The sequence below is a fragment of the Quercus suber genome, unplaced genomic scaffold (genome assembly GCF_002906115.3).
Source record: "Quercus suber isolate HL8 unplaced genomic scaffold, Cork oak 2.0 scaffold_74, whole genome shotgun sequence".
In the NCBI taxonomy this organism is placed as follows: domain Eukaryota; kingdom Viridiplantae; phylum Streptophyta; class Magnoliopsida; order Fagales; family Fagaceae; genus Quercus; species Quercus suber.
The window spans coordinates 5435-17251 of record NW_027069539.1 but is presented as its reverse complement, the minus strand read 5'-3'; the positions used below and the strand labels follow the sequence as shown (position 1 = coordinate 17251).

At 34.5% G+C, this 11817-nt stretch overlaps 1 pseudogene; it reads left to right on the top strand.

Moving 5' to 3' along the window:
- The first annotated feature begins 4346 nt into the window (after positions 1–4346).
- On the top strand, positions 4347–7733 carry LOC111986876 (cysteine-rich receptor-like protein kinase 44; annotated as a pseudogene).
- The last annotated feature ends 4084 nt before the right edge of the window (positions 7734–11817 follow it).

Below are 11817 nucleotides of genomic sequence, written 5' to 3'. Positions count from 1 at the left end.
GGTGGTGTAAAGTTGAAGTAGGTGAAGTAAGACTTGGCTTTCCTAAAATTTTGATAAACTAGTATGTACTTATTTATCTCCATCATTATAAACCAATCTGATATGAGAAGTATAATTGTTGCTATTTAGTAAAGGTAAGACTAAAATGATAGTAGTCTTTTAGTTCAATAAATACCTCCTGAAGTCATGAGGTTCAAATCAAACTACCCTCAATTATAAAATTATAAAAATAAATAAGAAATAAAAACATAATAACAAAAGAGACCAATATAATGGTTGCTCTCTGTAATAGGTCAACAAAGCAAATCCTATATATAAAGAAAATTTTTATGGGCAAATATTTCAAGGTTGTTGTGCAAATAGCACTCCAGGACTCAAATCAATAACACTGAATAAGCGAAAATTAAATAACAAGCATACAAGAATTTATGTAATTCGGTAAACTGCCTACCTCCACGGCGACGATAGAGAAATTTCACTATAAAAATAGAGAGATACAATAGTACACAGGAACATTATCAAAAAACCCAAATCCCAATTACACCCTAACTTTCTCTCATAAGAAAAACACAAGAATGAAGAACCCACAATTTTTTCTCTGATGCGGTTGTACTTCTCTTCCTATTTTATTCTTATACAGTTATATGATACTAGGACCTTTTAGAATTACACTTGCTGCTGCATATCATAAAGTGCGTGCGCCCTTACACACACATGTTACTTTATCAAGTCGGCTCCAGGACTCCAAATATATATATATATATATATATTGGGCTTGTTTGGGCCTTATGGGCTTGTGGCAATTCAAGCCACACACGTGGGCCCACTTCAACAAGAACTAACCTTTTTTATTTTTATTTTTATTTTTATTTTTTATATTGATATCCTAATCAAAACATTATGTTCAACAAAATGAAGGGGAAAAAGGGTATTTACGTTGGGGTTTATGCCCTAAAATCCAATTTATTGGCATGTCATAAATAATTAAATTGTTTAATTATATGAGACTATATATAAATAAACTAATGGAACATTATCATAGTCCTTGAGATGTATTGTATGTGATTCATGTGATTTAGTCATAGAAGATATAAATCACAAGTTCTTTATAAACCCAAAACGTAGTTCGTAGTCGGTGATGAAATTGGGTGTTTCATTTGCGAAGACTATAACACATCAACTAAGATGATTTGTCTTGATCATAGAAGTGGAGAATTCTAGTTGATGTGTTGATGTGTTTTAAGAGTTAAGACATATTGAAGTAAACCGCTGTGAGATTAATTATTCAATCAACAACTATTACCTGAATAATTAATCTCACAACTTCTAATTTCATAGACTTTCAATCCTGAAAGGATAGTGAACACGATCATAAAATGTAGGTTACTTTGATATATCAGGAGTGAGATCTAATATTCACGGTCAAAATCTTAGTATGTTGGGTAACCACACGTAGTGTTAAGGGAACACATATTTTTAAGATGGAATCCATAATCTCTTTCCATACAGACACGAAATGTCCCCTTGAGATAAGTTTAATGAGAATTGATTATTTAGGGCACCCACTTTTGTAAGGAGTTACTAAAGCTTATATGTATTGAAATTAAATTTCAATAAATGTGAATAAGTAAAAGATTAAACCGGATACTCAAAGATAAAATAGTTGTTTACAAAGTGAGAGTTTATTATGACTTTGTTTACTATGGATACTAGTGTTTAACTCGCGCAATGCGCGGGATCGTTTTACAGATTAATGAACTTTGCATTCAACATAAACTTAGTTATCATACTTCTACTACATATATTAAAACTTAAATAACATAGTATATTTAAGCATATAGTGTCCAATATCCCCTAAAAATTTTAAAAAGTAGTTTCTTCAAATCACTTCATGTGTGTACTTCCTTGTTATGAGAGACTGAGAAAAAAAGAATCTGACTTTAAGCAATTAAAACTTACACGACAATTTCAAATAGCAAATCTGCTATTCTTAGGAACCACAATGAATCACACCGAACTAAAACTTGCAAGACAATTTCAAATACCAAATCTACTGATCCTAGGAACCACAATGAATTAAACCATGAGATTAGAGAAAATTTAACAATCAAAAAGTTTAAAAGAGAAAAATGGCTACAGGTTTATGAAACAGAAAGTCAGAAAAATATTAGTCAAATAATAATGCATAATTAATAGTACATTGGAATCTCAAATTCTAAAACCAAACCAATATATAACCCTTAAAAAGGACATTGAATCCAACCTTTTAATCGCAAAAGAAAAAAGAAAAAGTTGTAGTGAATAATCAAGTCACAACATATAAACAAAACAAAATTCCACCTACAACAATTAAAATGCATAATCAATAGTATATGGTGAATGCTCTAAAATGTGTGAATACACAAGAGCTATTCTAAATTAATACTAAGTGCGGAATAGAGTAAATGCAAGTGGATAAACAAACAAGTTACTCTAACCCATAATCATTATAACACAGCAGTAAAATGAAAGGTAAAAGAGTAGGGAAGAAGAATGCAAACACAAGATAACACATTGATGTTTTATTGAAGAGGAAACTGAAGAACTCGGCGAAAAACCTCTCCGTCGCCCTCCAAGCGTTAATCGATCCACTAGACAATCAATTGGAATACATGGGTTAGCAAAAGACCCTCCAAGCCTAATCTACTTGATGTACCTAAGCCCTCCAAGCTCTTACTCTAACAAGACTTCTCAAAACCGTGTCTTGTCTAGCTCTTTGGATCCCGCAATACGCCCAATTGCATCCGCCAAAGTCTGGCTTCTTCCAATACTTCCTAGCAGCACCAAAACCTTACTTGACACTCTGAAAGGGTGTGGTAAGTGTTTGGGCTATCAACCTCTCAATGGTATGAAAATGGAGAGGTAGGAGTTGAGGAAAATCCACAAGCAATTGTGTAGAGAAATGTGGGTATAACAATCTCTAACTCTCAAGGTTTGTGACTAGGGTTTTCTCTCAGAAGCACTCCTCAACATCTATGGGTAATGATGGTATATATAGTGTGGGCACAGAAAATGTGTATTAGATAGGACAATCTAGCAAAACAGAATGTTTCGCAAGTATCTCGTGGGAAGGCCTTGCCCACGAGCTACTAGCGAAACATAGCTGTCTCCATCCTGTCCTGACTCTTCGTATTCCAGTCATGTAGAGGGCATATGCATCATTTCACGGGATGTTTAGTCACGAGCTACCCGCGAAAACTCTTCAGCTTTCAATTTGCTTGAATCTTCACATTCTCTCTCTCTCTCTCACACATAACCCTTACAATTAAATCCCATAGCAAATATATGATACAAAAGATTGAACATAATTACAATCAAATTTGGCACGGAATAAAAGCCAACAAAACATATAGTTGTAAATTACAACTTTATAGATGGGAATCTCAAATTCTAAAACTTAACCAATTCATAAGTCATAGCCCATAAAAACGACATCGAATCTTAATCTTGGCCCTAAATTTCAATTGCAAAACATAAAAAAAAAAGGAAAAAAAAAAAGCTCACAATCCCTAAAAAGCTGCAATGATACGGAGAAAATCTATTAACAACAACCCATTATTATGTAATCATCTATTCATAAAATAAATAAATAAAAGTAAATCATCAATAAGTACTCAAATCCAAAACATTAAGACATACACAATAAAAACAATCATACCGTAGATTATTCTTTTGAAGATAATCGATTTTTCTCTTATATTTTTCTATTGTGTAGTCATATATATTTTTTGTTTTATTTCAATAATTTGTAAGAAGTGAATCTTGTGATTCACAGTATTCAATATTGTAGAATTGACTAACCTCTATCTTATTTAGACTAAAGCTAGAACTGTTTTTGTCAGTCCTATTTAAACTATGGAAGCTTTCTCTCCAAAAAGTAGCTAATGTGTGGATTTTGCATCTAGGAACTTGCGACAATCATAACAAGGAAGTCCCCACCAAGTTGTAATGCCGGTGCCAAGTGGTGCAAGCGAGACCTCACTTCCCAAAAGTTGTAATAAACTTATAATTTTTATTTTATTAAAGACTGACTATTTTATTAGAGCAAAGAAAACATGTACAATCATCGTAAAGAAAACATGTAAAGTTTTACTAGTAATTATCTCCTATACCAAATCAAAGAAAAAAAAAAGGTTATATCTAGCCGTGGAATATTGTTCACTGTAAACGTTCCCAAGAGGACTTAATCTGTTGGTCAATTCTTCTTATGCCCTTACAGTCTTGCACTCGTATTTACATAGAAAAATTGGACACGTTAGTTTGGCTGAAAAGTATCGAGAAACAATGGTTGAATGTTTCAAAAAAAAGTCAAGGACTTCCTTTTCTTCTAAGTCTTTACTCAGCCCACTAGTTCACCCCTCTCTCTAAAAGCTTAAGTAATAAGTTTCTTAACCCAAGTCTTGCCTTAAACACATGGCAATGGTTTCTTCAAGACTTGTCTTCCTCGTTTCCATTTGCATACTGGTTTCTCAAGCCATTGCTCAGCCAGACTTCCTATACCATTTCTGTTTAGACAAGGGTAACTACACAAGCAACAGTACCTACAATACAAACCTCAATCAAGTCCTCTCCTCCCTCTCCTCCAACACAGAAATTGACTATGGGTTCTACAATTTTTCTTATGGCAAAAGCCCTGACAAAGTATATTCACTTGGACTTTGTAGAGGAGATGTCAAGCCAGATATTTGCCGTAGTTGCCTCAATAACGCTACAAATCTTCTCCCTCTGCTTTGTTCCAATCAAAAGGAAGCAATAGGATGGTATGACTATTGCGTGTTACGCTACTCATTCCGAGACATATTTGGCATCATGGAAGATAGTCCTTCTTTCTATATGTGGAACCCATATAACGTATCAGCCAATTATGATCAGTTCAGTCAGGACCTGAGGACCTTGTTGGATAGCCAAAGAGGTCAAGCTGCAAAAGGTGGTTCTCTTCGTAAGTTTGCAGCGGGAAATGCAACAGCGCCAAACAATCAAACACTATATTCACTTGTGCAGTGCACACCTGATTTGTCCGATCAAGATTGCAGTGATTGCTTGGCTGGGGCTATGGAAGAAATACCAAATTGTTGTGATGGGAAGCAAGGTGGGAGAGTTCAGCTGTAATTTAAGGTTTTGAGGTCGGTCTCTTCTATGACGCCACAGCTGATAATGCATCATCACCATCACTGTCTCCACCGCCTCCAGTACCGTCAGTATCTCCTCCAAAATTTGAATTATTGCAAAGATAATAACAAAAAATGTCAGAAATTATGCGCTTGGTTACATAGATGTGCTTCCTAAAGTTCTCAGGTATGTGTGATATTTGTGGGAGCAAAAAATTCCACCTATATTATGAGCCTATGAGGACAAATTTCCCAGCAAGTATTAACATAAAACACGACATACTGTGGGGATTATTTATTTATTTATTATTTTTCATAAAATGATACTTAGCTACTACAAATTAAAAATAATCAACGTGTTCCATCAATAAATTGACTTGCACTAAAGCAAACAAAAAGTTATTATATACTAATAGACATGAGTTTCCTATCTAGAAGATTTTCATAAAAAAATTAGTTTTTAGAGGTCATTGCTGTTGCATGCACGTATTTTAAATTGTGTTGTTTTAAATAATGCACTAACGTCTTGTTCAGGCAAATCTGTGGATGAGATTAGAAGTGTGGAGTCTTTTCAGTTAGGCTTTGGCACTATTAAAGTTGCAACAGATGACTTTTCTGATGCAAATAAGCTTGGACAAGGTGGATTTGGTGTTGTTTACAAGGTAAATCTAACATTATCAATAACCTTAAAAAGGATAATTTAATGGGCAGGACCAGCCTCATGATTGAAATAGGATATTGATTCAAACACTCCCCACCCAAAATTGGAAAAGTTTGTAGTCATGATGCACACGTTAAGTCCAAAGGGTTAAATATGTTCTAATCTTATACGGTTTCAGGGCAAACTCTCCGATGGACAAGTTATTGCTGTGAAAAGGTTGTCAAAAAATTCTGGTCAAGGAGATCTTGAATTTAAGAATGAAGTTTCGTTAGTGGCCAAGCTTCAACACCGGCATTTAGTTAGACTCCTAGGATTTTGCTTGGAAGGAATTGAAAGGCTTCTTATTTATGAGTTTGTGCCCAATGGAAGTCTTGATAACTTCATTTTTGGTATGATTTTACTTCTACCTTTATTTCAAAATTATATTCATTGTAATTTATTTTGTTTACATGTCTTTTGTGGATAGATTTCCTTCACATTTTAGTCCAATATAATATATTTGATTGACTATGTAGATCCAATCAAGTGTGTACTACTGGATTGGACAAGATGCTACAAAATCATAGGAGGCATTGCACGAGGTCTTCTCTACCGTCACGAAGACTCTCGACTTCGTATTATTCATCGGGATCTCAAACCAAGCAATATCCTATTAGATTTTGAAATGAATCCAAAAATTTTAGATTTTGGTATGGCAAGATTGTTTGAACTTGATCAAAGCGAAGGCAATACCAATAGAATTGGGGGACCTAGTAAGTATCAAACTTTTTTTTTTTTTGACAATCTACTATCTTACATAGGTATACTTTATGTTTACATTGTATCAATAGATACAATATGAAAGGCTAATAAGTATTGTTGAAAATAATTGTGAATGTGCAGTGGATATATGTCTCCAGAGTATGCAATGCATGGACAATTTTCAGTAAAGTCTGATGTCTTTAGTTTTGGTGTGCTAGTGTTAGAGATAATAAGTGGACGAAAGAATAGCTCCTTCCGAAATGGAGAGAATATTGAGGACCTTCTAAGCTATGTAAGTATTTTTATTTTTGGGTCTAATGGCACATACACCCCATAAGTATAGAGTGGTAGGTCGGACTGCATGTTCAAATACCACCATGTGGTGGGGTGGGGGTGAGGGGATTAAAGGGCTCAACGGGAGTGGAAAATTTTGAAACAATACCCTTTTATCTTTAGGATGTGGAGTATCGAGTATTCTACTCGTTGGCCTGTACCTATTAGTATGGCACTAATATTGTCCATAAAGTTACAAATTATTGATGTAGCTTGTATCGCTAGTTGGCTTTATACCAAATACATAGGAATCTAGCACAAATGAAGGATGAGGAGGTTAAAGGAAATAAAGAAATACATCAAGTTGTGTAGCCCAAATATATTTCTTTTTAAAACACTATAAAATAATTTTTTCTTGAATACTAAATTAGTTAGTTTAAATTATCTTGCAGGCATGGAAAAATTGGAAACAGGGTATAGTTTCAAATCTTGTAGATCCCACATTGAAGGCAGGTTTGACAATCGAAATAATGAGATGTATTCACATTGGATTATTATGTGTTCAAGAAAACGTAGCTCATAGACCAACTATGGCATCTGTTGTTCTCATGCTTAATAGCTACTCTATTACTCTACCAATACCTTCAGAACCTGCATTTTTTTATGAATAGTGGTACTGAATCAAACATTTGCTTGCAATGGGAGCATGATTCAAGGGTGACAGAGTCAAATCAATCTAGAAGTAGCTCTGTCCAAGCTTCTATAAATGAGGTGTCAATCACAGAGCTATCTCCTCGCTAATGTTTAATGAATTTGAAATGTAATACTACTATTTTCCTTATTATTTATTTATTTTAATTGAAGAATACACAATATAACAATATATGAGTTATTGATGATACATTAACGACGGTAGCATTCTTTTCAAAACCTGAACTACTTAGTGACCCAAAAGAAAATTGGTGTAATTTATCCATTTGTTCTTTCTCTAGCTCTAGTCTTATTCAAGAAAACAGAAAGCCACATTATGATTTGCCAATCTTACTGTCTCCAATTTCAATTTTTCTATTTGAATCATATGATATAAAATTGAATTATAAAAAAGGATTTGATATAAAATTAATTTTATGTATATTAAAGATATTGTCATGTGACATCTTGTAATATTTTATTATATAGGATGGTAGCGGCATTTTTTTTATGATTCCGTATTACTGGATTGAAATTCAAAGTTAGTAATTTTGGTGATCCTTAAATGAAAAAAAAAAAAAAAAAATAGTAATGTTGGAACATTGATTTTGCATAAGATTTAAAGTGTGGCAACATGAGGGAAAACAAAAGAAAGGGGAAAAAAAGTGGAGTACTTTTCAATTTTTCATTTCTTGTCCCCAATTTTTTTATTGTACTTTGTTGCCTTACTTAGATGAAATAATTGTATTGAAATCATTTTTATTATTCATAAAATTTTCAAAATAATTGAAGCAACAAACTGTTAACGATAAACAATAAAAAAGAGAGTATAAGTTATTGTGAGCCTACTTAAAAATCAATAACTCTGTCGTCTTCAGTCAAAAAAAAAAAAAAAAATCAATAACATTTGCAAAAAATAAAAATAAAATTATGGAAAAGATTGTGTACCTCTAACATTACTCCATTTAGATGCCATTCCATGTGTCGTACGTGTTGAATGGGATGGGAGTCCACTAAGACCAATACACCTGTATGTTGACTACCATTTTTTAAGTTTACATAAAAGTCCCAGTGGTGTAAAGTTGAAGTAGGTGAAGTAAGACTTGGCTTCCCTAAAATTTTGATAAACTAGTATTTAATTATTTATCTCCATGATTATGAACCAATCTGATATGAGAAGCATAATGCATATATTGAATATATGTAATAATTTTTGCTATTTAGTAAAGGTAGGACTAAAATGATAGGAGTCTTTTAGTTCAATTAACACCACCCAAAGTTATAAGGTTTAAATCAAACTACCCTCAACTATCAAATTATAAAAATAAATAATAAATAAAAACATAAGTGCAAAAGAGGCCAATATAATGCTGGCTCTCCGTAATAGGTCAACCATGCAAGTCCTATATATAAAGAAAAAAATTTATGAGCAAATGTTGCAAAGCTAACCTTTCTATTTTTTTATTGATATACTAATCAAAACTTTATGTTCAACAAAATGAAGGAGAATGGCTCAAGGGTACACCTATACATGGTGGAATGGGCTCTTTGGTGATGACTTTGTAGAACTACGTTTAGACTGAGCTTGCACAAATTCAAAGTGGAGGGAGATGTTCCCAATGGCCAGAGTAATACACCATACTGCCTCATACTCGGATCACGATCCCATTACATTGAACACCAATCACGACAGTACCAGGCCGATACAAAGAAGGAAAATGCAGCGTTTTGAAGAAAAGTGGGTGGCACATGCGGACTGTGAGGAATTGATTTGGACCTCCTGGACCGAAACCCAACCGAGGGGCAGTCTGATGTATTGTTTGTTTGAAAAAATAAAAAAATGCAGACATGATTTGGTACAATGGAGCCATACTGTCTTTGGAGATACGAGGACCAAGTTAGGTGCAAAACGACAAGAACTCCAAGACTTGTCAACTACTGATTATGCACACAACTTGGACCGAATCAACTCGGTACGTCGGGAAGTCAATGACTTGCTTAATCATGAGGAGGTTTTTTGGCGGCAACGTTCTCAGGCCATTTGGCTCCCTGTGGGAGACAAAAACACAAAATTCATTCACCAAAGAGCTAGTCAGTGGAGGAGGAAGAATCATATAAAGGGGTTGACCGATGAAGATGGGATTTGGCAAACAAAGGAGAATAAAGTGGCTGAGATGGCGGAATCATATTATAGGGGCTTGTTCACAACCTCAAATCTGTCACATGTCAGTGAGGTCTTGAACAATGTGGAACGAGTAGTAATGGATGGGATGAGGCAGACCCTACTACTACCGTATTTAGAAGACGAAGTGCATGTAGCTTTGTTTCAAATGCATCCGTCAAAGTCTCCCGGCCCAGATGGGATGTCACCATTGTTGGTGTGGGTGTGTGTTCCAAACACTTTTATTCTTATTTATTTTCTAGCCGTTGGAAATTTATAAGTAAAATAGCCGTTGGACAATTATGAGAAAAATAGCCATTAGACAATAATTAATAATATAGCCGTTGGGCTTTTAAGGGTTATTAGTAACCAATAACTATAGACTATTATCTTCATAAGTAGCCTATATAATACTCATAATAACATATTTTTCAAAAGGGTCTTTTTACTACTCTATATTTTAGATATACACAACTTTACTATCTTTCTCTCCCACATATTTTTCTACAAGAATATTTGTTCTAAGGAAAGGCAATAGAGGGTTGTTCTTAAACCTTTTGTGAGTGGAAGTGCATACATCACAAAGGTCGACACTATAGTTTAATCCTGGGGGGTTGTTTGGTCAAGAGAACCAATCGCACCAAGTTTTACTTAGGATGACACGAATCAACCTTTAAGGACAATACTCTTTGCGTGATTCTATAGCACTGTGAGATTGTTCCTAATTTTACTTTAATTTATATTATCATTGCTTATTTACATTCTTGTTAATTATTTGGGATATTGTTTGTTGTAACAAACTTGTTTATTCACTATTATTTTTCCAACAACCATACTTTTTCCAAAAGTATTGGCACATCGTGGGTCCTAATGTAACCTTGATAGTGATTTTGGTACTGCACTCAGGTCAGTATTTACACAAGATGAACTATACCCACATCGTGCTCATACTGAAGTTGAAGAATCCAAAGCACATCACTGAATATAGACCTATTAGCCTGGGGAACGTGATCTCTAGGTTGGTGTCAAATGTGCTAGCCAAAAGAGTGAAGACCATCCTACCAAATGTCATCTCCGACTCTCAAAGAGCTTTCGTACCCGGTAGACTGATTACAAACAATACTACAGTGGCTTATGAGATGCTTCATCACATGAGAAACAGGATGAAAGGAAAGATTGGCCACATGGCGGTCTAGTTGGATATTAGTAAAGCATATGATCAAGTGGAGTTGGAGTTCTTTCGACAAATTATGCTCAAAATAGGGCTGCCAGACCAATGGGTGGAATTAGCTATGGAAACGGTGCGAACTGCTTCATACTCAGTACTGATTAATGGGGAGCAAAGGGGACACATCACCCTAACCCGGGGGATTAAGCAAGGTGATGTGCATGAAATATATACAATAAAGTACTCACATATCTACATATTTAGCCTTACTTTTATGTTATTTTGTGACTGATAATACAATATCTTTGTGTTGTAGGTAACAAGGGCTTTACATGCAAAGTGAGGCTAGGTCAATTGAATCAAGCCAAATTACACTCAGCTAGGCATGAATTCAAGAGAAGACCAACAAAATAAAGAATAAGAAGTGACCCACTACTCAATTTGACATGGTAAAACTGTAAAAGTGCCCAGGAAACATTTAATCATGAGCTAGTGAAGTCAGCGTGTGAAGTAAAATGAAAGAAATAAAAAGCAGAGAAAGAATAAAGAATAAAGTGAAGCGGCCTGGAGACACGTGAAGGAGCAAGGAAAAGAAAAAAAAAAAAAAACAGAAGAAATGTGTGCTCTCGTGGACCCACAGTAGGCTTGGGCTTTCGTCTTACTCCACCGAACCACAAATAAGAGAGGCTCCAGGTCACTGTGGGTTTATCCTTTACCGTAACAAAAGATATAGTAAGATATCATGGCCAAAATGGCCCTTTACCATCAATTTTCGAAATATTTAGCAAAAAAATACTGTTTCGGAAATAAACAGGAATCTACCACTTTTTCAAGTACTCGAATTTGGTGAACTCGAGTACCCTATTTTATAGTTCCACCGTGGTGAACTCGAGTACCCTATTTTAAATTTTTCATTGCACACTTTACGTACGTTCTTTGTTTTAAATATTATTATAAAAGCAAATTTTGGTGGATA